The sequence below is a fragment of the Hydra vulgaris genome, chromosome 09, assembly GCF_038396675.1.
Source record: "Hydra vulgaris chromosome 09, alternate assembly HydraT2T_AEP".
In the NCBI taxonomy this organism is placed as follows: Eukaryota; Metazoa; Cnidaria; class Hydrozoa; order Anthoathecata; family Hydridae; genus Hydra; species Hydra vulgaris.
Window position 1 is genome coordinate 18,332,883 of NC_088928.1, and position 24,791 is coordinate 18,357,673.

General features: G+C 28.5%; 1 long non-coding RNA gene across 1 annotated transcript in view; it reads left to right on the forward strand.

Moving 5' to 3' along the window:
• Positions 1–24,462, forward strand: part of LOC136084616 (uncharacterized) — a 29,734-nt gene extending 5,272 nt beyond the window's left edge. The window contains exons 2-3 of the long non-coding RNA XR_010640686.1: positions 637–684; positions 23,740–24,462. This is a non-coding gene — a long non-coding RNA (uncharacterized LOC136084616). The remainder of the gene's footprint in view (positions 1–636; positions 685–23,739) is intronic.
• The last annotated feature ends 329 nt before the right edge of the window (positions 24,463–24,791 follow it).

Here is a 24,791-nt window from a genome sequence, read left to right on the forward strand (position 1 = left end):
ATCTTAACCCAACGTTGATCCAATGTAATTAACCCAACTTTGATTCAATGTATATGGATTAAGGTTGATACAATGTATACAACCCAACTTTGCAAGTGCGAAATTAAATACCTTAAATAAAATCTTTTGTAAATAATAAGATATCAAACCACAAGAAAAACAAAGATTACTATTGTGTGTAAATATGATAGGATCGTATCAAATATTTCTCCATTTCACATTAAAAACATACTGGGAAAAAACCCATACTGTGCATCTGCATTTCTCTATTCTATTATTCTAACTTGCTCACTTTTGTTGCCGATGACGTCGCATTTGCATCCAAAATGATATAAAAACAACGTTGAGAACAGATATTGTGTTAACGTAACTCGCAAAATTGTTCTAACGTTTTACCAACGTATGTGAGCTAGCTGGGTATGATCATCATAAGTAACTTCACATACTAAAATAAATTTTTTAGGCTTCATTGACATTTTTAGAAAATTGATGGAAGAGTGACCAAGTAATGTTAGATTTCCTGGTCACTCTTCCATTGTCATTCTTGTTTAATTATTTGTTTCATTTTGAATATTTTTTTAAATTGTAGTTTTCTGTTCGTTTATCGTATTTTATTTTTTTTGTATTTTGATTTAGGTAACGGTTTTTAACAAAGCAACACTCATTAACATTTATAGGAAGTTTGTAAGTTTGCAATTACAACTTATTGAAACAAAATGTCATTAAAAAAATTATTTAATAAGTCCTATTTAAAAAACTAATTAGTTTAATTTTATATTATTTTGTATTTTATTAATAAGCTGAGCGTCAAAATTAAGCTGAAACAACTAGCATATTTAAGTAATAAATTAGCATATTTAAGTAAGAAAGAGAAAAATTTTATTTAGAATATATATGTACAATAAGAATTTTTTAACTTTGGTTTGCAATACATTTGACTCTCAATATCTCGACTACTCGATATCTCGAACTTTAGTGTATCTTGATCTTTATTTCCGGTCCCTTACATAATTATTTGAGCCAAAATCCTCTCCATATCTGGAACTCTCAATATCTCAAACTTTTCTCCCGGTACATTGAGAGTTCAAGATATCGAAAGTCAGTTGCTATTTGAGGTAGCTTTTCTACAGTAATTCTACAGTAGCATTTACCGCAGATTTTTTGTTATCTCATTCTTGAATTGTATTTAAGAAGTGACTGATACAGCTGAGTCAACAAACTCTATAATTTTTAAAATTAAAACTATGTATTTAACCGCTTCAGTTTGAAGTTATTTGGTGTTAAAGCGAACCCTTAAAAGTCTTTAGCTCGATTTTAAGAATAATGATGAAAAAATTTGCTGTTTATTTTAACCTCTTCAATGGTATCGGTTTTTATTCGCCTAATATTTGGCACGTATTCAGGTATAGAAGGTGTTAAATTGAAGCAATCATTTTTGTAACGCAATGTTGTGAATGTGTTCGATACGAATTGTATTCGATACAAATATGCCTAGATCATGTTTGTCTTGAGCCAATTTGTGAGCATTCTTCAGGATTGATACCATTTTGAGGTTTATGTGTGCTCTCCAGTGATTACAGGATTCCAATGATTTTACTTTCGTCGATATAAAGAAGAATATGGTGCTGGATGGAGACTGGCATGGGCGCGGGAAGGATTTTTTGATGTTTCAGATAAGACACTTTCCCACATTGTGAAAACTCCAAACTCAAGTATGTTTATACATATGCCAAATAAGGAGCCCTTGCAAAAATTTGGAATAGCGGAGACCTGGGAACAAAAAAGCCCTAAAACGTCTATCGTAAACTAAATTTAAATTTATCGACAAATTTTAAATTTCGTAGAAAATTATTTGAAATTACAAAAGTTATGACTATGCAAAATTTACACCCCCCTCATTTTGAGGAGGTCGGAAAATTTGCATGGTCATAACTTTTGTAATTTACAATATTTTTCTACGAAATTTAAAATTTGTCGATAAATTTAAATTTAGTTTACGATAGTAAAATTAAAAATTTTACTACTTTAGTGCCCTCACGTTTGGGCAGGGGAGCAGACGTTTCAGAGCTTATTTGTTCCCAGGTCTCCGCCATCCCAAATTTTTGCAAGGGCTCCTCATTTGGCATATGTATGAACATACTTGAGTTTGCATAATGTGTAAAAGTGTCTTATCTAAAACATTAAAAATTCCTTCCCGCGCCCATGGAGACTGGCAAATCATTTGCAAATAAGACATTTTTTTTTGAATAGCTTATTATGAACACAAAGAGTTTGGAGTCTCGAGTGGCGTTCAACAGAGATTTGTTCTTTTTGTATTATATGAAAATGATATGGCAGTCTCCATACAGCACCATATTCTTCTTTATATCCTGTTTTTATCATTTATATCACCACGAAATTGCTACTTGGTATTAACTTAGATTTTTTTGTTACAGAGAATTGTTTTTAAATTAGGTGGTGTTTAAATATTTTATTTTGTAAGGGTTTTTAAACTGGCATTTTACATCTGATAACGGTCTCTACAAATCAGACTAAAATATCGTTTAAAAGAAAATTAGTTAGTAGGGGAGACCGGGGCTAGTTGGCTCGGTTTTTACTCTATGAGCTCTGTAGCCTGAACAGTACCTTTTTTTAAAAATATTAAAGTGTATTCTTAAATAGTATGGATTAGGGTATCTCATAAAATTTGCATTCATTTACAAAAAAAAATTCTTGGGGCCTTTCCGGACCCTCAAAAAAAAAAAAAAAATTTGCGCCAACTTACCTCACCACGGGGTAAGTTGGCGCAAACTATAAAAATGATTATTAATGCCCTATTAAGCGCAAAATTAATAGAAATTTTTTTAAAATTAATTTTTGCAACAATTTTATCCCAAAATTTAATATTACTTTTAGCTGGTACCAAATATTAGTCCGTATAAAAGCCAAACAGTAACCTTTTATCTGTGAAAAAAAAACTAAAAAAATTTTTTTTTAAATTTTTTTGTAAGAATATATATTTTAAATATTGTTAAAAAAAAAAAAGTAAAAAAAAAATAATTTTATAAAAATAAATATTTTTTTCCATAGTAAATGCTATGAGCCAACTTACCCCGTGAAAAATTTGTCAACTTACCCCGAATGCTTTTTTTTTAATAAACAGTCTATAGATCCTGAAAAACGGCAGCTTTGAAAAAAAAGTCTGACTGAATATAGTAAACCAATTGTGACTGGAACTTTTGCAATATTTTTTTTCATACGACTAAATATTTTCTTTGTAAAGTAAAAAGGAAGCGATGTTCTAAAAGTTACGTTTTTGTCCAAAAAACGCATAAATCTCAATATCTCCCATGCGCATGCGCGAATCCTGACAATACTACAGTGAATGATGAAATGGTCAATAAGGAAGTTTCTTAGTAATTTTTGTCACTTTCTGATGAAAGGCTCTAAAGATAAACGCAGTTCGTCAACTTACCCCTGCGGCCAACTAGCCCCGGTCTCCCATACACTGCTATTTTTATGTTCTACAACTTGTTATAGTTTTACATACAACAAGAAATGTTGCTAAAACACTTAATTTATATTTAAAATAAAAAAATGAAAATAACACATTAAATATAAACACAATATTAATTTATTAACACAATGCTAATTTTTATGGTTGATAAGGTTTTCTCAAATTTTTACTATTGGTGTTTTAAGTGAAGTTTAGACCATCTGAAAACATTGAATTTTTATAGCACAAGTTATTTTATAACTCCATATAAATTCCATGAAGATAAATTTAAAACTTTGTATTTTCTACTAAATAATATAGTTAGAGATTTATGTATATATATTAGAGTCAGTTACACAGATTACTTTTAAATAATGGACACCATCCATGAACAAAATCGCACTGTTAGTGCTCTGATATTTACAGCCTACTAGTGGAATCAGTTTCTCTGAGAGCTACCACACAGTTCAGGAAACTTGACAATCAGCAGGAGAACTGTAAAACTAGATTTTAGATCTGTACCCTCATTAGGAGATATTAGAATGAGTTGCCTAGTCATAAAAACAGAGTCACAAGTAAAAGTCATGCAATGAATCAAGATGATCAAACATTCAACATCCTAAACCGGAAAAAATGTATTACAAAAATATCTATGCTAGCCTAAAAGATGAAGAAGGGGTGCAAATCTGGTCAACATATAGAACTTGTTACCCCCTAAGTCTTCGCCTAGGAGGCCTACAAGGTAATAGCTGGATGCATAAAGCCGAATGCTTATTAAAAGAATTGATTGTAAATTAACAATTGTACTTGATTAAGCATTAAAAGATCTAAATAGAGCTTTTCAAATCCCGCACTTTAACATAATTTCATCAGAGAGACAAACAAACAAACGGTGGTGGAATTTTAATTTACGCACATGAAACACTAAGGCTTATACTTAAAAGTGAGTTGAGCGTTTCTGACTGCGATAAAGAAGTTTTAACAATTGAAATCGAAAACAAAAAAACAAAAAACCTATTGATAAGCTGTTGTTACCGGCCACCTGGTGGCGTGAGCGAAAACCTAAGCATGTTTTTACAACAAATTATTAAAAAAGGCGACGCGGAAAAGAAAAAAAAATTTTACTTGGGGACTTTAATATGAATTGTTTTCTTTATAATAATGACTACAAAGTAAAATGTTTTTATGACGCAACTTTTGAAACAGGATCAATCTCCCTCATCAATCGACCTACTAGAGTAACAAAAAACTCAGCGACTCTAATTGATAACATTATTTCAACAGATATTTTTAATATTGACTTGCAAAAAGGTATTTTAAAAACTGATATAACAGACCATTTCCCCATTTTCGTTACAATTAACACCTATAAAGAAAAAAAAAATTGACAAAAAAAAATTAATAAAGAAACGAATTTTTAATCAGAATAACTTTAACTCAATCAAAGACCAGCTATCTTTACTAAATTGGAGTTTTATAAACATTAATGATAATGCAAATGACATATATGAAACTTTTTTTAAAACTTTATATTCGGTATATGACGCTAACTTTCCCTTTGTCGAAATAATTGCAAAACCTAAGAGTTTGAACTCTCCTTGGGTTACCAAGGAATTAAAAAAATTATTGAAAATCAAACAAAAGTTGTATATAACTTTTCTTAAAACAAAAACAGCTGCAAACGAAAAAATTTACAAAAATTATAAATATTTGTTTGAGAAAATTCGTAAAAACTAAAAAAAAAATCATTATTCAGAATTAATTAACAAATTTAAAAATAACACAAAGCACATTTGGGAAATAATGAAGGAAATTACTGGAAAAAAAAAATCATTTTCTACCACAAATGATTAAATAACACTGTTATTTGAACCAAACGCAATATCACATGAATTTAATAAATTTTTTACTGAAGTAGGTCCTAAACTATCAATTAAGATCCCTAATACCAAAGCCTTATTTAGTGACTTCTTATTACCATAGGATAAGTGCGTATGCTCTGATGAGTTGTCCTCTGATTTATCAACTGAAGAACTTGAAAGGGCATTCAAATCTATTAAAAAGAATAAATCATGTAAATCAGATGAAATAAACGGAAACGTGATTATAGATTGTTTCGAGCAATTAAAAGATGTTCTCTTTAAAGTTTTTAGCTTATCAATTAAACAAGGAATTTTTCCAGAGCAATTAAAAGTTGCTAAAGTGACTCCTATTTATAAAGAGGGCGATCAATCTAAAATAACAAACTATCGCCCCATCTCTGTGCTTTCTATATTTTCGAAAGTTTTAGAAAAAATTATGTGTAACAGAGAATACAAACATCTTGACAAAAATAACTTACTATACGCTAATCAGTTTGGTTTTAAAAAGGATAACTCAACGGAACATGCCATCATCCAATTTGTAAATGAAATCTCAAAATCTTTTGAACAATCAAAATATACTTTAGGTATTTTTATTGACCTATCGAAAGCCTTCGATACGGTCAACCAACACATTTTCCTGGAAAAGCTGAAATACTATGGAATAAATAAACAAGTCTTAAGGTGGTTCAAAAGTTACTTATCGAATAGAAAACAATTTGTTATTGGTAATGACAGCTATCAAAACAATTGTATAAATATAACATGCGGGGTTCCACAAGGTTCAATCCTTTGACCACTCCTTTTGTTAATCTATATAAACGATCTAAATAAAGCAAATAATCTGATGAGCATCATGTTCGCAGATAATACTAATTTATTTGTCTCTAAGAGTGATATTATCGAACTTTTTGCTACAGCAAATAAAGAACTTGAACCTTTATCCCACTGGTTGAAATCTAATAAACTAACACTACACACCGAAAAAACTAAACGGACACTTTTTCATTCCAAATTTCTAGGTGTTTATCTCGATGAGAACATTACTTGGAATCAACACATTAATTATATATGCTCTAAAGTCTCTAAAAACATTGAAGCTTTGTACAAAGCTCGAAATTATCTCAATAAGATATATTTAAGACAACTCTATTTCTCATTTATTTATTGTTACTTAAACTATGCAAATATTGCCTGGGGAAGTACTGAAAAAAGTAAACTACAACGTCTTTATCGCTGTCAGAAACGGGCAATTCGCATAATTAACTTTGCTAATTATTTTTCTAATAATAAACCTTACTTTATTGAAATGAGAATTTTAAATAAATATGAACTCAACATCTTGAAAATTTTATGTTTTGTTTATATGTGGAAAAACAATCTATCTCCTCCAGTCTTTAAAGATCTCTTCAATTTAAAACCAACCAACAAATACGAACTTTGAAATATAAATTTTTTAGAAAAACCTTTTTGTCACACAAATTTTAATCAATTCTGTCGTTTTGTATTTTATATTGTTTACAATATTTTGCTAGTTTATATTATTTACAGTTTAACTCGTGTAAAAGATTAATATATATGTATTCTTCATAATACCTTGCACTTGACAATTATTGTAAATAAAAAAATATTAAAAAAGATGTAAAAAACTATATATTTTATTACATTTTATAAGGTCCCGATGACAAGATCCTTGTGATCCTCTTTCGGAAACCTAGTTTATATTGTTAGTCTGCTATATTTATATATTTGTAAAAGTATTTTAATAGTTTATTCTATTGTATAACGACTGACTTTGTAAACTGAAATAATAATAAAAAAAAAAAAAAAAAAGCATTAAGGACAGGTCCATTTAGTTATCATAACGGTATATCAGCCAACACAGGTAAAATACCGTGTCCGTTGACATTCGTTAGATACGGATAATTACCACATGTTACTCAGTTATTTTACCCATTTATATTGTTTATAAATCAGAACATTGTGGGATATTTGATGGAAGACGGACGAGATAAATTTGATTATAACAGAAGTAAAAGTGGATGGTTTTTGCATTGTAAATTGATTTTTCTAAATAGTTATTCCATAAATACAAAACAAAGAAGGAAAAAAAATTACCATTTGTGTCAAATTATCATCACACTTTTCTGAAAAGTGCTAAATGCATGTGAAGAGTATGATATCGCATTTATCTGTCTTTCAGCTAAAACTACTCATCTATTACAACCATTGTTGCTTTTTTTACACTTTTAAAGCATTATTGGAGGTTGATACTTACTGAATGGAAAACACATGATGGAAGGAAACAAAAAAAGCTTTACCAAATTCTAATTTTTCACATCTTTTGTCTCAGTTAATGAACAAAACGTCACAAGACAACATCTCTAAATAAAACATGATTTCTGATTTTAAAAAGTATGCCATATATCTTTTGAAAAAAGATAGTCTAAAGTCAAAATTACCACTGTCAAGTATTCGACAGTCAAACAGCGAAACTCATTACATCCAATATATTAAAAACATACTAAAAGATATGCGACATGAAAATGAATTCCCAGACATAAACGATGCAATGTATCACCAGGAAAATGAATTATTGTTAAGGATATCTTGTTTCAAATATCTCTTGTCAGTTCGAAAAAGGTAAAAGTTATAGAAAATCAGACTTAATAACTTATAAAAAAACAAATCAAAAAATGTAACTGCTTCCTTTGACATTATAGAAGATAGCTGAATAATTTTTTGCACCCCTAAATAAAAGAGCAAGATTATCATCATTAAATAACCTTGCTTAAAGTATTAATAAAAAAGCTGGAAAATTTTAAAGAAACTAAAACATACTACGTTGGCGAAACTGCTGTTTTTAAAAATCATTACCAAATTTGTTTTCTATTGTTATTATTCAAGATTCTAAATGAAGCATCTATTGGCACAATTTTTTCAAGGAAATCTATCGTGAAAAAAAAATAAAATTTATTATTTTTTATACGATAAGATATGATAGTTAAAAAAGCTCTTCTATTTGAAAAACTAATTAATTAAATTCTAATTGAAAGTGAGGAAGGCTTTTTTATTTGTTTGATGAGAACGATGAGGAGTCTTTTTTAAAAAGAATTAAACTTTTCAATTTTTAACTAAACCTTCAATTGTCACATTTTTTAGTTATTTTAAACATACTTTACCTTAATTAGGATTTTTGTTTGTTTTTATTATATTCCCTGAATATATATGAGTATAATTATAAAGCAAACATTCGTAAAAAAACTTTACAATGAGAAAATTTAATATCATTCTTAGTTGATTTGCTTAAAAATATCGATATTTTGATAAAAAACTATTCATATAGTTCTACGTTTCCAAATTGCCCCTATGTCGGGGTTATTTGGAAAGGCGACAAAAAATTACTTCACTCCTTAATTATAAAGGTTAATTTTTCAAATCTTAAACAAAAGCAGAGGCGACTCTTCAGGTATGTGTTGACTTCAGGTATGTGTTGACTTCAGGTATGTGTTGACTTCAGGTATGTGTATGACTCTCCAGGTATGTGAGGGGGGTGTTCCACTCCCCTCTCACCTCTAAAGAAGATGATTTTCAAGTTATAGTCAGTTTTTTTACGAATTTAGTCGGCTAGTTGGGTATTTAACACAATTCAGTCGGATTAATATTAGTTTTGAGAACATTTTCTTTTTTTAAGGAACCAGCTGGTACTTTTTAGAGATTCACCCCCCCTCCTCCTTTTATTTGTAGAATCGCCTCTGAACAAAAGTGTAGCTTGAACTTAGCTCTATCTAAATTAGCTGCCTTTTGCGATTGTAATTTACTATAAAACAAGTTATCTTAACTTATATTTATATTTTTTTCCAAATAGGCGACCAACGTTAGACAATTTTACTGTCCGAAAAATCGTCTAAGGTTTGTTGCCACGTACGTAACTTCAGTCTTTTAAGAATAAATAACGAAAATACACGTGTGTTTTGATTTTAACAAATTACCTCGCTGAACCATACTATTGGGGTTATATGGACGAATAATTAACAACTTATTAACAAAAAAGATTAAATAAAAACTATTAAAATCGGAAATCACGTAATCTTTGTCAAAACACTTTAGACGTTTCTACATTATAGTTACTCGAAATTGATAGAATGATGAAACTCAAAACTGAGAGAAATGGATTTTTTGTATCAAAGTAGTTAATTAAAATTTTTTTTTTGAAATTGAGTAAGACGATTTTGTTTCATAATATTATTATAAAATAACATTAGAAATCTAATTTTCATGATTTGTTAAATTGTTATATTTGTTATATTGCAATATGTTATTGCCTCGTGATATTTGGATTATAAATTTGTGGTGTTGAGAAGTATTATTAAAATATTTAATTTGTAATAATTTGGCGTTGTGGTGAACGGACGCCAAGTTATTACAAATTAACACACAACAATTTATAATAAAATAAATTGTTGTGTGTTAATTATTTATCTGGAATGACAAAAGCGGAAGAATTTGTTTCCATTGTTATGATGAGAAAAATGCTAAATCTACAAAAAAAAAACAATTTTATTATTTTTCGAGAATAAATATCAAGCATAAATCAAAAGTTTGATGATTTTCAAACAAGTTTTGAAGATGTTCGACGCAAACTAGACGAAATAAATCCATGATTGAGTTATGTTGGTGGTATATGTGAAGACAAAGCTAAAGCAGGCAAAAAAAAAAAAAGGTTTGTGAAGATTTAACTAATGTCAGAAAAATGCAGGGAAAAATATCTTCGGACCATACCAAACCTAAACCAACGAGCATAGATAATGACCCTGAAGAATCAAATGAAATAACCTAAGAATCGGTGAGGTTATTAAAACGAGCGATGAAAAAGATTGGGATATAACTAAAGAAAAAATGAGGCAACTTTTTAACGTACAGCTTGGAATTGAGAAAGATATTAAAATTAGAAAGACAAAAAAAGAATTTTAGAAAAAGCAAAGAAATTAAAAGGTTACAATATTTTTATAAATGAAGGTTATAGTTTTACGACTCGAAAAATACGAAAAGAACTTTTTGGTCTCTAAATGTCCCGTGTTTTTCAAATCATCGTATTTTTTTAGTAATAAAAAAAAAGAAAGTTTTTTACTGTTTTTAACATAATTAAACACTTCAAAATCTTATTATTCAAGTTTAATAATATATAGGGGACACTGGTTCTCCTAGGGACGCCATCTACCTAGGAACACTCAAATATTTTGAGAATTTTGTAAGAGAGCATAATACTTTTTGCATTTGGCAACACTCCACCTCTTGAGGTCAGTTGACAGCCTAAGTGTCATCGTGTTGGTGTGAAGCGTTGCAAAGTGGTGATTAAAAATTGATTTTACAACCCTTTTACGTAAGTTTTTTAACAAAATTTTAAAAATGTGTTCACTGATATTCATTTTTTGTATGATATTTGGAAAAACATGGTACTGCACAAAGTCCTACATCATATTCTACACATTCACATCTTAAATCTTTTCGAACATTATGATTGTAACATACCGGTGCGTGGTATACCACGCACCTTTTTTGAGCATTAGTCTTTTATTATCATTTTTTATTAATCATTCATTAAATATATCTTTTCATTATTGATTCATCAAATGTATAATTTTCTATCTTTTCGTGAGTAAATATTTACTTTTTGATAACTATTTGTGCACTGAAATAACTTTCTTATTTGTCATATTTAAAATTAAAGTGAACAAGCGTAAAAGTGAAACAAAAGTTCTGTAATTATGTAATTATGTAATTATGTAATAATAAATTTTGTGACAAGTAGAAGAATAATTACTGATAAACAAGAAGGAAACATAAGGAGATGCATAAAACCGTAATATTACGGCAATGACATTTGGGAACCACTTTTAGTTTTCAAAATATTACGGCATGGACATTTAAAAACAACTTTAAGTTTGCGTAATATTACGGCATGGACTGTTAACGGGTTAACGCGATGCACGTAAATGAAAAAGTAAACCGTAGCGCAGCTGTTAATTTGATGCACAGAAACGAGTTAGACAATTTTTCGTCGCCAAGTTCGGGAAGTCAGACGAAAAAACTTAGGTTAAAAAATCATGCATAAAAATATTTTTTGAAAATCTTTAAAGAAAGGGGGTACTAAACAGCTTTCGTAAAAAGTTAGATAAAATGTATGAACGAAAAGAAATTTAAATTATTTTTACTCTAAAACGTCTTTTTTTAATTATAACACTACTGTAAAAACCTAATTTGAACTTAACTTAAGTTTTTAAAAAAAGCTAGAAAATAAACCGTAAAACCCCTTAAAATTTCGCAATATTGCTTTACTTTGATATTTTTCTAACATCAAAATAAAGCCGTAGGAACAAATTTGTTCCGGCAGAATATAAAATGCATTAAAGCAAAAATCAAAGTTTTCTCGTCTTACTTCCCAAAGTTCACGGGTAAAAAAAATTAGACGAAATATCGTCTAAGAAACGAGTAAGTTTTTTTAAAGTTTTGATTTAATTCATTGTTTTTATGTAAAGATTGTTTTTGGAATCTTTTAAAATTATTCGTTAAAAATGGCTACGCATTTTGAAAATGTAGACCCTTTTGAGGGTAACCTTATAAATAACCTGTCTGAAGAAAACATAAACATTTTCCAGGACACTTAAATGAACTTAATTGACACACTTTATTGATCCTTTTGATTTAAAAAAAATAAACGATCATTGTTCTTTTTCAGTTTTACATATAAACATTAGAAACGTGTAGCAAAATTTTGAAAAACTTAAAGAGTTTTTAAATTTTATAAGTTACACGTTCGACGTCGTAGCACTTTCAGCGACTTGAAAATTCTCTTGAATTAAATTCTATTTTTAACTTCCCATTTTATAAACTTATTTAATAAACTTATTAGATAAAAAATTGCGCTTCTAAAACGATTATTATGAAATGCCTATTTATTAAAATCATAAATAAAACACGTAGAAACATTTTAATTAGATGCGTTTATCGCCCACCAAGTGGTATCAAATCATGAAACTTTCACCAAAATCAAACCATTTGAAACTTTCACCAAAAATGCAATTGAAAAAATAAATAAATAAAAAAAAGTTATTTGTTATTGGAGATGTGAACCTCGATGTTTTAAGTTAACCGAAAATCTTTATTTGATATGCTTCTTAAATTTAATGAGATGTCAGCAATTAATAAACCAACGTGAGTGTCAACAACTTTGGCATCAGCAATAGACAATATTTTATGACTTTATGATTTTAATAGCGTTACCAAAATTTCTTACTTTGATATTTCATTATTAGTATTGGACTAATAATACTGATGAATTATCAGTTAGACTAAAACAAGAAACGTGGTTCTACGTATATAGATGTCAGGACACTAACAAAGGTTTCAATAATTTTTAAGATAAATTTCTAGAGTATTTTAATGAAATCTATCATCAAGAGGACATACAAATTAAGACAAAAGCAGTTACTAATCCGCGGATGGATGATCGCTAATAAAATGGTCAAAAAATAAGCAAAAACTCTATAGTAAATTTCTAAAAAATAAAACTCCTGATTATAGATTTCATTAAACTCATTAAATGCAAACTTCATCGTAAAAAAACGTGGTCCGAAACACGTTTTCCCTGATGGACTTAAATTGCAAAAATAATTCCTATATTAAAATGAAATGAACATTCGGACATAACTAACTATAGACCTATATCAATACTTTCTGTGTTTTCAAAACTTTTCGAACGTGTTATTTATAACAGTCTCTTGAAAATCACTTCACAAAAAATAAACTATTTTGCCCAAACTAGTTTAAATTTTAAAAAAACCTCTTAACTTAACATGCAATCATTGAATTAGTTAGTCGAATAACTAATGGTTTTAAACAAAACAAATTAACTTTAGGAGTTTTTATTGGCTTATCAAAAGTGTTTGATACAGTAGACCGTTGCATCCTAATAGGTAAGCTAATGCACTAGCGTATAATTATTAAATCCTGGCCCCTCGGTGTCTTTGGCTCTGAGTAATAAAACTTACAATTGGATTAAAAGTTAAATTACCGATAGAAAACAATGTTTATGTAATATACAATCTGGAGTATTGAATGTTCTATGTGGAGTCCCCGATGGATCTATTCTTGGTTCACTCCTGTTTTTAATTTATATAAATGATTTTTGCAATGCGTCTTTAAAACTGAATTCAGTCACATTTGGTTATGATACAAGTATATATCTTACTAGCAATGATATTAAGAAATTATAAGCAGATATAAATAATAAATTAAATAAAGTAAATAATTGGTTTAGGGCTTGGTAACTAAATAAAGTAAATAATTGGTTTAGGACTAATTAACTCTTACTTAACTTAGAGAAAACAAACTATATATTATTCCATAATACAAAAAGAAATTCTTCCTGTTAAGTTGACTCACCTTATCTTAAATGATAAATTAGTTAGAAATTTTATGTTAATTTTTATGTATCGATTCAACAAAAATCTCTCTCTCCTGAAAACTTAATTAACAAGTTTGAAATAAATAGAAATGAAAACTATTATATAAGAGAAAATATAAGTAAAACATATAAACTGCTGCAAAACTTTAATAAATATACTGAATAGCATTTCATATCGAGGACCAAATATATGGAACAGTTATCAAAAAGGATTCAAATGTATGGCAAAGTCATTAAGTTCATTTAAGTTTCTAATAAAAAAAGAAATTCTAAAACTTGAGATTCATTTGGGCTTGAGAAACTCTCAAGTTATTTGATTTTTTCATTTATTTTTATTTTTATTTGATTAGCGAAGCAGTTTTATGCCATTAGAGTATTTAAATTAATATCGATATTTCATAAAAAATATATATAGGGGCTCTATAAAAAGATTGCAGTGACGTATTGTCATTTTCGTCTTGAGCCTCTTCTGTTTAATTTATTATTTTATAAAGATCATTGTAAAAAAGAAAACTTTATGTTTTATATATAAAAAAATGGTGCTTATTGACAAGATTTTACTGTCTTCTTTGTTCTACAAACATATTTTTTTCTTGTACATATATATATATATATATATATATATTTATAGGGGAGAGGGGGGCACATTAGGACAAAAAATTAAATTTTTTGCTGGTTATTTAGGGTCTCGTTCTTCAAAAAAAAAGCTAAGTCGAGCTAGTTCAAATAAATTATAGTTTTTTTTTCTTCTTAAAACCGAAGTTACCTATTGTCCAAAACTACCCCACATGAGGGGGCACTTTAGGAAATATAATAAAAAGACAAAAAATGTTTCTTAAATCCTAATTTTTTTGTTTAGCAGTAATTATTAACAATAACAGAATCAACAGAATTATTAGGAGTAACATAATTATTCTTATGAAGATCTCAAACCATTAATGATTTTTTTTTTTATACTCAAATAAACTAAAATAAAAAATGCTATTCAATCACATATCACTCTTATTAATAAAAAGATATTAATAAAAAAAATAAAGAGTGTGAATACAAAGCGGATGTAAATAAACATGAAATTTTTCTTTTGGTTCAAATTGAGAGAATTCATAACATTCAACAATGTTTAAATGTTGAAACATTCAACAATGTTTAAAACCAGAATCTCTCGACATGCTTTCTGCATTGTTTGGAATAGAAAGTTTAGCTAAGACTTCTGCAATTGGTACCAACCACTTATTTTGTATATCAGGAAAGTAAAAAATATTAAATCCTACTTTTTTATTAGGCAAATTAACAACCAAAATATTTTCATTTATTTCTTCAATTCTTCAATCAAAAGTTAAATTGGACTAAACAAAAATCTCCATGCTTCTGTTTTCAACTTTTCTGCGTATACAACAGGCTTGTCTTTTTTGGGGTTGATACGCTTGTTAAATATTTTCTGTTTTGTGTAAGTTAAAGATTCCGTTTCGGTGGTCTTTCTGGTGTGTCTGTTAAAATTCTTGATCTTCCTTTTTTCTGCCTCTTGGTGCTTTCTTTCTTGGAGGTGCTTTTGAGAATTGTCTAATCATTTAAGGATATAAAACTGGTGTAGATGGCTGTAACGGCTCATCAGTTGAGTTTTTATATGCATTAAGTGACTCATTATTTGGTACAGTAGCTTTAAAAGTTTTTACTATCGAATGATCACTAACATTTGAAGTTTTAAAATCAACGTAGCTTTTTTTATTATTGTCATTATTACCAGACTGATAAGAAATGCAATTAAGGCTTCGGTTTAGTATCTCTAAATAGTCAAATTCTTCATTTGTAAATGCATTTCTTGAAAAAGGAAAAATACCACATTTTTTGAACCCTGCAGTAATATTATTTGGTGTAAATGAACTACTAAATGGAGGGGTTACTATATTGGCTAAATCATTAACTGTTATAGTTCTTCTTGGGTGTTTAAACAACCAGTCATTTTGAGATGCAGAAAGTTTTTATTTAAAAGGACCCAATACTGAAACATCAAGAGGTTAAAGTTTTTGTGTACCATGTGGTGGGAATGTAAGTAAAACAATTCCATTTTCTCTGCAAAAGTTGATTGAATTAATAGTACAATGGCTTTTATCGTTATGCTGTCATTTCATGCTGCCCTCTTTCAGCTGAGAGTTTTGACCAACTTGCTTTTGACCACGCTGAGCTATGACATTTGGTGCCTGCCGACAGTCATGACACTTGTTTCGTCTATGTTAAATATGGGTTCTGGAGAATATTTTGACTTACAGAGTATTCTCTGTAAGTTGATTTGAAATTCATTCCCATTTTGACGGTTAAAACTTGTTGCGCTTGATAGACTTGTATTTTCTGGTTTGCGCAGAGAAAGCTTTTTGTGTCTTATCATAAATCCTTTCATCCATTCAATGCCAGCAATTTTATTTCGGCTCCATAGTATATTCATATGCTAAATTTCTAGCTTGGTAATAAGTTAAACTATATTTTGTTTTTGATGATTTTAACATATTTTTCAAACATAGCTCCTTCTTGAAAAGTTATCACTTTTCGATTTATTTCGATATCTGAGCGTTTTTATTTTGTAAGCTAACGTACTTTTAGAGTACCCAATTACACCTGTAGCTTCTCTTAACCTCATTGTTTTATCAAAAACATGTTTTACTGCAATTTTTAAAACTTCGTCGTATATAAATCTTTCACATTTCTTTTTATAATTGCGCACCATTTTTAAACTTAAAATAATTTTGATTGACGATAAGTTTGTTATGATCCGCGCAACGCGTCCCAATGTGCCCCGTGAAAATCGTCCAATGCTGCCTCAACCCTGATCTCAAGAAACATTTTTTTGTGAAGAATTTATGTTTTATCGTTGAATTTTTTATTTATAATGCAGAGCATATCCCTTTCACTAAAAATGCAAAAACTAATTTCTTGGGTGGAGTAAATTTCTTTGTAAATCTTTATAATTAAGAATCAAAAAATTAGAAAAAATATCAAAAATCAAAAAACGTTTGTAGAAAAGCTACCTGACTGCTTTTGTGAAAGAAATCCAATAACGCTTACGTGTGAAAGTATTTTCAGTCGACAAATATCTTCAACTTTGTCGAAGAGTTAGTATATTTTGGATTATTCGCATTGTCCTAAAGTACCCCTGTCCTAAAAATACCCCCTCTCCCCTATATACACACACATACACACACACAAATGTATATATATGTTGACTATTTATTATTAAACAGCAAAACAAACGAAGTAAATAAGCGAAGAAAATACTGATAGAAATGAATATAGTGACCGAAATTATGAAATGGTATCAAAAATTTGGTCTAATTAGCTGTTCTTATTTGAATTAAAATTTCGAATGCTAGCTTTTACTTTCATTCTTTTATTTTTACAATATAAATTAATGAGTTTTCTGTATAATTCAAAAAAAAAAAAGAAATTGAACAAACGTTAATTCATGTCAGAGATATGAATGTGCAAAACTTAAATGACCGAACGTAGGGGATTTTACAGTTATAGACTTTCTAATTCTTTAATTAGTTTTTGGTAAATTTAGAGGGAAACCCTTTTATAAATATACCAAAATTAAAAAAAAATCTTTTTATTTATTTACGCAAAATTATGCAGAATTTAATACTTTTGATTGACTTATTAATTTTCATTATTAAATCCTTAAACTTTCTTATTTTCTTATTTCGTTAAAGAACTACTATGAAAATAAAAAGTAATTTTTAACCCTTGCAACATCTTCCAACATCACTTTTAATCTGTGGGTTTAACATCTTGTTAAACCCACAGATTAAAAGTGGATTTTTAAATAATTCCAGTAAAACGCTTGGTTTGACTTCTTTACTTTTCCAGTGAGCCAAAAATATTTAGTTAATCAAGTCAGAATGAAGTATCCTGTAATTATTATAATTAATTTTACGCATTTACTTTAAATGTAAAGAAATTTAAATCTTTTATAAAAACAAATTTAATTTTACGCAGGTTTCCGTAGAAACTTATAGAAGATGTATAAAACTTTTTTACTCAGTAATTTTAACAAGAGTATAGAAGATAAACTTCAAATGTAGTTTGAAATTTAATTAAAGACGTCTTTTATAAAAACAAATTTAATTTTGTGCCGGTTTCCACCGAAACTTTTACACGTACTTTTAACTTATATACGTACGTTTAAGAGCTTCAGTGGATACATATAATAAATTTTTTTTAACTTTTTGTATTAGTTGCCTCAAGAAAATATAAGGGTCTTGTCATAGAGCACCGCGTAAGAGCATTTACCTTGGAAGTTCACGCCTCATTTCTTACCGATGGCACAAAATACGCTCAGAGCTCGCTTTGCACACTGAATCTCTTATTTCTAAAGCAGGTGTTCTAACTACTGCACCGCGGCCGGTCAATTTAAATATCGCCTATTCAAGATATCGGGAGGCTGAATAAGTGCGAATTTTATAAGTGCAAACTGGCTTAAGTGCGTCAAAAGAATTTGCAAACATTGGCAAAAGTGCAAACTGGGAAACACTGATAAACAGTTTGAGCAGTTTAAACTGAAGTGTCAAAGAATTTGTCGCGAATTCAAAAACCTTGATTTTGTCATCGATGATGAGCCATATTTTACATTTAAACTTACAAATAAAAATTCTAATGCTGGATTTTACTCAAATAATCTAAAAAATGATCCAAAAAATGTAAAATAAAGCGCAAAAGCAAATTTGAAAAAAAAAGTTCTTGTGTGAACCTTTTGTTGTTCCGGCGGGACTGGCAATTAACCAAAGATTGTATAAAAATAATCGCATCATCAAAAGATTGATTACTTTTTTCAACAAACACCACAGTGATGATAATATGTGTATTAGTATATATTTAAATGCAAGGAGATAACTCCTGAAGCAGAGCATGAATACAAGCCATGCTATTTTCAGTGTAAGCAGGTTGTACATTCTATGTAATAGTTAAGTTGTTTTATCTATAAACCTATTGCAATGGATTCTAAGATTTGCCAAAGTTTGTAAAACAACATTATTGGGAAGGTTGTTCCGAGGATTTGAAACTCTATTAGTGAAAAAATTGTGACACATTTTACAATTGAAGAGTACACGGGAAAAAACGGCATAGTCGCATTTAAAAAGTTTCAAGAAAGTATTTATGAATCATTTATGATTCATAAATACTTTCTTAAAACTTTTAAAGTCTTTGTATAAAATTAGGAAAAAATTTTTTAATGAAAGTTGCAAATATTTTATTAAAAATGTTTATTATATAAAAGAAATAATTTTTTCTAATTTACTTCTATGCCTTATATGCCTTTCTAATTTACTTCTATGCCTTATATAAAACAAAAAAACAAAGATACACTTAAAAAGTAAATACTCAAAATTAACACTTAAAAAAAATAACGAAAGAAAATCCGAACATCGATTTGTACTAAGTCGCTACCAACTTTTTTACACCTATCTTTTCGCCAAAAATAACAAAAAATTATTATTATTATTTTTTTTTTAAGAAATTTTTGTGTTTGCGTTTTCGTTTTGTAGTTTTTGCTTTCATTTTGTAGCTTTTATGTTTTGCCTTTTGGTTTGCGTAAAGTTTATTTTTATTTGTGCCGTTTTGCTAATTATTTTTCTTTTTGTTTGCTGTTGTTATTAATTGAGTGTTTTCATAATTTTTGACATTATTTAATTTGTTATAGCTTTATCGTTATTATTATTATTTTTAAATTAATTTAATTTACACTTGCTTTTGTTATTATTTTGTTTGTTTATTTTATTTAGGTGTCACTCCAATGACTAGTTTTCAACTATATGAGTGACACCTAACCTAACTTTGTAAAATTATAAAAAACTTGTAGTTTTCAATTTTTTTTTTTTTTTAGTTGAATAAATGGATTAAAATGTGAAAACTTTTATAAATGATTAATATATACTTTTTTAAAACTTTTTAAATGTGACTTTTTTTCCCGTGTACTCTTCAATTATCAGTTATTTCTCGGCGTAAACGTTTACGTTGACCATACTTTAGGGTCTGCGATCAATGCTTTAACATCCCAGTTACCCTATTAATTTTATTTTTAATTTTAAAATGTTAAATACGATCAAAATGCGTTCTTCTGGCTGTTAAAGTGTCTAAATTAAGAAGGTGCTAGTGTTCTTCTAAGCGGAATTGTTTTAGACTCTGAGGTGCTTTTTTAGCTTTTTTCTGAAAACCTTTAAAGCCTTATACAGCTGATTTTGAAAATTCACACGCTAGAGTTACAAATTCTAAATGCGGTCTGAAATAAACTGTGTATAACTTTTTTCATAGTTTGTTTTCTCAACTGATAAATGAGTTTTTCATCCATTCTAAAATGATAATAGCTTTAGATGCATTCGATTTAATGATAATGCCGAAATTATGCTCCTTTTCAGAATTCGAAATATTTATGGCAAGTTGCAGCATTAAACACGTGATTATTATTATTTTTTTCCCCCATATGTATCACTTTGCGTTTTTTGTGGTTCAGCTTCATGTACCATTTTTCAGACCATTCCGTAATAGCATTTAAATCTAGCTGTAACTTGTCCGAATCTGAAGCATCTTTAATTTGAGCTATAATTTTGCAGTCATTCGCATACAACTTACAAGGGAAGTGAGTAATAACTGACGGTAATATTCTTTATATAAGGAACAAACAAAAGTGAATCCAAGACAGACGTAACTAGTTGGTATACAACTAGTTACGTCTGCCCAGCTGGACTCACACTCGCCAAGAACAACTCTCTAGTTTCAATTAGTAAGAAAGTTACCAATACAGCAAAGCACTTTTACAGTGATACCAAATGCTTCAAGTTTGTGCATCAGACGTTGATGTAGCACAGTGTCAAACGGCTTGACAAAGTTGAGAAAAATAATATCAACACATTTCTTATATGCCACAGATGAAGAAATAATATTAATAGATTCCAAAAGGTTAGTAACACAGGATTTATTCTTAACAAACCTGGGTTGTTGTTCTGCAATGAGAAAACTTTGGTCGTTGTATAAATAATTTAAAATTGTGTCCGAAATGATTCGTTCCAAGACTTTGCACGGTACAGGCGTTATCAAAACTGAATTGATTTTATTCGGATTCTGGCTTGCTGGAAAAAAATTCATAAAAATTTTTTTTTTGCAATTAGATTACGTAGCTGATCATTCATTCAAGGGTGGTTGAATTTTGCGAATTAATTTCTTACTACAAGGTATCCATTTATTACACAAACGGTTTATTTACACAAAACGGTTATTCTCAATGAAAAAAACATCTAAACATTATGATGTGTTCTTGGAAATAAAAAAAACATCCCAGTCATTTTTTTTATGTTGAGATTTAGATTTTTGAAGTCTGCGAATTTATAGTTCAAATTCGACCGCACAAAAAGAGGTCTTTTTATAGTATCGGTGGTAGCTAGATGCCATTCAATAGAGAGGTGGTATTGGTTGGAGGTATCGTAAAGTGGAGGAAGAAGCTCGATGTTGCGTAAGCGGTTGGACGATTCGGTCAGTATTAAATTTAAAAAAAATTTATATTTTCTGCTTGAATTGCAGAGTAATGGAAAATGAATTTCTTGGAAAGAATATAGTGATCTTTGATAATAAGCAGCAATGATGAAGTGGTGCTTACAGGTGTGTATGCTACACCTTAATTCCATGTTAATTTGTTAAAATTGAAATCTTAGGCTAAGCATATACCACTAAACATTCAAGGTTTAAGCATGTGATAGAATCATTGTTCTGTTTAAGAGGAGGTCTATAAATACACCCAAGCAAAATGTTCTCTTTGTCTAATTTTTAAGTTCACCATATTTCCTCAGCAGCTTTACAGTTTAACTGATGCATATTAACTTCAAACAATTTTATTTTGTCCTATTGAAAATATGCATTTTTCAGCTTTTTTTCTGTTGCTTTAGCATTTGCAGAAATTGTACTAACAAAAGGTATGCTAGTTTGCAATCCTGGCTTAGCTGAGTCTGCTGCAAAGTTAGTGTATCTGTTAGTGTCTTTTAAACAGACCTTTTTTTCTTTAGTATTTTAAGTTTCAATTTCAAATCATTGATTACAACTTCTTTATCAATGACAATTTGCTCAATATTGTCAATATTGAGCAAATTGACTAGGTTAATTGCAAAAGCAAATAGTTCTTTTACTTTCGTTTCTTGGTTTGATCCAAGACCCCTTTTATCTTGATTGGAGAGCTACCACCCTTATCAGAGGATTATCTCCTGGTCGTGAAATATTAAGTTATTAGCTTAATAGAACTGTTGGTTTTTTTTTTAATTTAAAATTTTTTTTATTCAAAATAAGTTTTACAATAAAAGAATGAATAAATTACGTAAAACACCTACAACAAAAATCAAAAATTTTGTCAACTTTTTAATAAAAACGCGGATACTCGCGGAAGATCATAAATAAATATAAATTATACACATAAATAATATATACCAATACAAAATTATCGTTGTTATCCGTAAAAATCACGTGAATTTAACAGATAGATACATATTATTTGCTGTACGAACAAAATAATACTTAAACCAGTCAAATTCAAATTTACATAACAAAATTTGAATGTACAAAATAAATGTTCATATATGTAATTAAAATATCAGAAATCATTAGTATAAAATATAAGATGTATCTAAAATAATACATATGTGTCCTAAATATATAATACAAAAAAAAAAGTTAAGTAACGAAAGTAAATATATATATATATGTTAAGATAAAAGATTGCGTATATATAAATTACGATAAAAGATTTCATAATAGTATTAATAATCAAACAAAACAAACTTAAATATATATAAAGATTATAAATTGTGAAAAGAAATCGGAGATTTGTGAGTTTTACATTTAAGCATAAAACACAATACATTAAAAATATGAAGTTGATATATATTAAGAATATTTATTTTACTTAATAGAAACTTGGCATGATAAAAAACGATGTTTAAAATTTAATAAGCCATGCAACATGTTTCTGTTGGCGATAAAGTGTTTTTAATTAACTTTTAATACTACCCCAAGCCGAATTTAAATGGTTTAGATGGCAATGAATAAAATACTAGTATATCTGAATTAAAGTATGTTTATTTAGGATTGTTCTTTATGAAATTTATGAATTTTTATCCAGTAGACCAGATACGTCGTCATGGCGAGAAAGTATCATTTAAATCCCGAAAGTAGAAAATAATCATTTTGATTACTATTCTGTATTAGTTTTTTGTTCATTAAATTTCTTCGTAATTATACTACTTAAGTTTATTTTGTGCCATATCTTCGTCACCAGGAGTTAAATTGCAATATACAGCTTAAAGTAATATGAAATCATAAACGTTTATTTGTAACACAAACTCTACGATGTTATATTTATTTCTCTAAAAATATATATTACTTACTTTTCTTCATTCTTTCTTTAATAGTTTCAGCATCCAAAACAGCAAATTCACATTAAACTAAACTTTTTACTTTCATCTTATCCACTGATTTGATAAACCGTTACCTTGTAGTTAGAGCTCTTGTTTTAGAATCGAGTTGTTTTAGGTTCAATGGCAGCTTTGGCAATATTTGCGATAAAGAAAAATGCTTAAATAGTTTTCTTAAAAAGCATTACTCGTTAATATTAACATTACATTAACATTATAATACTCGTTACTAATTCAAAAAAACTTTTTTTTAGTCTTGTTAAAAATTCAAAAAAAAACAACAAATTCATGAAGTAACTAAAAAAAAATAAAAAAAAATAATAATAATGAAGTAAAGATCTCCGTAATTGTACAAGCCGCTCTTGAAATTTAGTAAATTATTCAAACGATACTAACAATTTATGGTTTTTTGAGTTTTAATGGGTTTATAATTAGATAAATATAAAGATGCAAAAATACTTTTTTTTTGTCTTTTATTGTTTTTTAATTTTTTAGATATAATAAGAATGTGGGATTGGATAGATGATTTCGTGATATATAGGATAACAGCTGGACTGTCACTACTGCTGCACTGTTTATTTATTTGGCTTTTTTACTACTGTTGTTGTAGAATGACGAGAACACGATCACACATAAAAATCTCTGAAAATATTTTACCAATTTTTCAAAGTGAAACTACAGATTAATGTTTCCAATTAAATGACTACTTTATTTAAAAAACAAAAAAAACGAAAAAAAGAAATTCATAAAACTTTGGAAAGCAAAATAATAAACGCTTATTAGAAACCGCGTTTGGTTATGAAGCATTTCTATTTCATTTTATAAGATTATTTTAGGTACACAATCTCGTCGATGACACTTTTTAGTGATGAACAGACTGTTTTACTGGTTTTTATCATTTTAAAGTTTAATGGGCGCTTGAAATTAAAAAAAAAACCGTTGAGTTTCGACAGCAACCTACAAAATGACAGCCAATACAACGTAACGATCGTTGTCAAGGCTTCGGTGTTAAAAAAAAGTTGCCAAGCTGTATTCAAGTAGATTCTATTCAAAGAAAGAAATTTTTTGAGTACAATGTATTTTATTTCTTTATTATAAGATATATTCAATTTATATTTAGTTCAGATTTTAGTTGAAGAACGAAATTTTTTAACTAAAATGTATTTTATTTTTTATGTAAAAGATATATTCAGATTATAATGCTTACGATATTGTTTATTTTGTTTCATAATAGAGATTGTTTGACCCGATAATAGTTTTTGTTAAAGTTTGATTTACAATTGTAAAGCATGGACTACTGCCAAACCTCTTTTTAACCTCTTATTAGTGAGCTTCCCAACAAGCGTTTGCACCGAAAGTCACATTTTTAAACGTTTTGAACACTATTTGAACGCTCAAATGCTTGTAAATATATTCTTATAAAAGCATCAATAAACTTCTTACAATGATAAGATAAAATAAACTCATAAACTTTTTACAATGACGAAAGAAAATAAACATTATAAAGTACACATAAAAAAACAAAATGCTAAAATAACGATTATATA